This window comes from Hakea prostrata, chromosome 9 (genome assembly GCF_041222555.1).
Source record: "Hakea prostrata isolate BN-2017 chromosome 9, UWA_Hpros_2, whole genome shotgun sequence".
Classification (NCBI taxonomy): Eukaryota; Viridiplantae; Streptophyta; class Magnoliopsida; order Proteales; family Proteaceae; genus Hakea; species Hakea prostrata.
The window spans coordinates 48321436-48324283 of record NC_142608.1 but is presented as its reverse complement, the minus strand read 5'-3'; positions in this window follow the sequence as shown (position 1 = coordinate 48324283).

Below are 2848 nucleotides of genomic sequence, written 5' to 3'. Positions count from 1 at the left end.
AGTTCTTCTTCACAAATAAATAGTTCAACACCAAATCAAGTAAGGTTTCCATAAGGAAACACCATCATCAATATCCATGGGTTTTGGGTCAAACACCATATCTTCTACTGAGATGGCCCACAAAGACATCTTCCTAAGATTTTCAAAGATAGAAAAACTGAAATCACGGTCAAACTTCAAAGTCAACATTAAATAAAACCCGACTTCACGCAAAACAAATGTGGGCCCCCCGAGATTTTGGGCGGGTGACAAAAAACGCCAAAAAATAAAAAAAAAAAAAAAAGCCGAGCGGAACAAAATGTGGAGTGAAATCCCCCCACCCTCCAACTGCTGTGACGTGGGGGAGGCCATCCCCCTGCTCTGTTTGGACCCAAAACACAAACCAAAACCGACATTTAAGATAAAAAACACCATATAACCGATACCGAAACGTTTTGTTAAGCCAAGACCGGTCCACAACTCAATATTTTTCAACTCTTGGAAATTCTTCTCACAAAGGCCGGACCAAACAAACTTTTCTTCTTTCCTGGTCAACTTAGTCATAGGAGCAGCCAACCGAGAAAAGTTCTCAATAAACCTTCGGTAGTAACCCGCCAATCCAAGAAAACTCTTATTTCGATATCGACTTCGGTCTCTCCCAATCAGCCACAGCCTTGGACCTTTTCAGATCGACACCGAATACCTTCGGCTGAAACTACATGACCAAGGAATACCACCTTTTAAGCCATAAATCACACTTGCTAAACTTAGCGAACAACTTCTTTTCTCGCAACCTTTGCAACGTGAAACTTAGATGACTCGCATGCTCTTCTTCACTCTTCGAATAGATCAAGATGTCATCAATGAAAACAATCACGAACTTATCAAGCACATCATGAAATACTCGGTTCATGAGGTCCATGAACACCGCAGAGCATTGGTCAATCCGAAGGGCATGACTCTAAACTCGGAGGACCATACCGCGTTCGGAAAGCCGTCTTGAAGATATCACTAGACTTCACTTTCAATTGGTGATATCCGGACCTTAAGTCAATCTTTGAGAACACAACTGCACCCTTCAACCGATCGAAGAGATCATCGATTCCCGGGCAGCGGATATCTATTCTTGATAGTCAACTTATTCAACTCACGGTAGTCGATGCACAAGCGCATACCACCGTCTTTCTTCTTGACGAACAAGACCGGAGCTCCCCAAGGTGACACACTAGGCTGTACGAAACCTCTAACAATGAGCTCATTCAACCGATTTTGCAACTCTTTCAACTCGAAGAGGAGCCATCCCGTACGGAGCTTTAGATACCGGTGCAGCACCGGGGACGAGATCAATAGAGAATTCGACATCTCGTCCTGGAGGCACTCCCGATAGATCATCAGTGGAAGACATCAACAAAGTCGCAGTACAACTCGACTTCATCGACTCTTTTCTCCACTATACCCTTGCCTTCGGATGAAGCATCATCCACTAGGGCATAGACTTGCATCAGGCCAGACAAAGACCTTCTTACAAACCCTTCTCTTTTCACCCCGAAATTCAAAGACCGGACTTCCACAAATATGGAACCGAATCTTCTTTGAGGAACAAAGGAACACAACTTTGTGGGCTGACAACCAATCGATTCCCAAAATAACATCGAAGTCCTTCATGTCAAGAATCACAAAATTGGCTTCCAAGTTCTTCTCACCAATCAACACAGACATTTAGATAACCCCTTATCCCAGCTCCACAACAGACCAAGAGGTGTACTAATCAATAAACAACTAGACAACTTCTCGGGGATTAGGTTAGTCTTCTTGATGAATGCAGATGACATGAACGAATGAGATGCACCCGTATCAAATAAGACAAATGCAGAAATAGAAGCGACTAACAATGTACCTGTAATCACATCATGGCTTGGGTCCCCGCTCAAAGACTGAAATACCGAAAACTCTACCAGAGGGAGGAGGAGCAGGAGCACTCTTCACCACGGGGCAAGGCTGGCAAGCGTGCCGCTTCGGGACAGCACGAGCAAAATGACCAGCTTGCTTGCAAGAGAAGCAAACAGGATTGCCGGATCCAACAGGGGTGGCTGCAACAGAGGGCTTCCGAACAAAAGGCCTTGCACTTGCACTTGCACTACACTTGCACTTGCCGGTGGTCGATTTCCGCCATACCGTCTAAACCGGCCGGGCTGCTGAAAACCCGTGTCTCCGACCTACACTCTTAGCCCGAAAGGTAGGAGTGGGGTAGGGTGTAGGTCTCACAAAACGACGGTCATTGCGATCCACCAAACCAGAATTCCTTGACCGCCAAGGCTTTTGCACACGAGCACTTTCCTTCTCTCGTTTCTTCCAACTTCTTCGAGTTCGCACCACTTGAGCATAGCTCACTATAGGCCGGACCGTGAGGTAAGCTTTAATGGCAGGCGCGTCCTTTGAAGAACTTCTTTGCTTTGGCGAGGTCTTCCTTCAACGAACTGGAGCAAAGAAATGAAGCTCCTCGAACCCTCCGTTGGTACTCCAACACAGACAGAGTTCCTTGAGTCGTAATCATAAACTCAGCTTCCTTCGCATCTTTCACCGCCTCGGGAAAGTAGTTCATACAAAAAGCCTCTTTGAATAACTCCCAAGTTACAACTCCCGCATGCAAACCTTCCAAAACAAAGCCGAGTGGAGATCCACCATGCATCAGCCTTCTTGTTGCAACTTCGCTCAAGCAAACAAAATCTTCTCGAGCTTCCGAGCATTGCAGATGCTCGGAAAGCCTTCTCCAACTCACGAAGCAACTTGTTAGGAAACAAGGGGTCCTTGGTAACTCCAGTGAAAGTGGGTACTTGCATCTTCGTGAAAACTCTCCATCAAGCGAGTA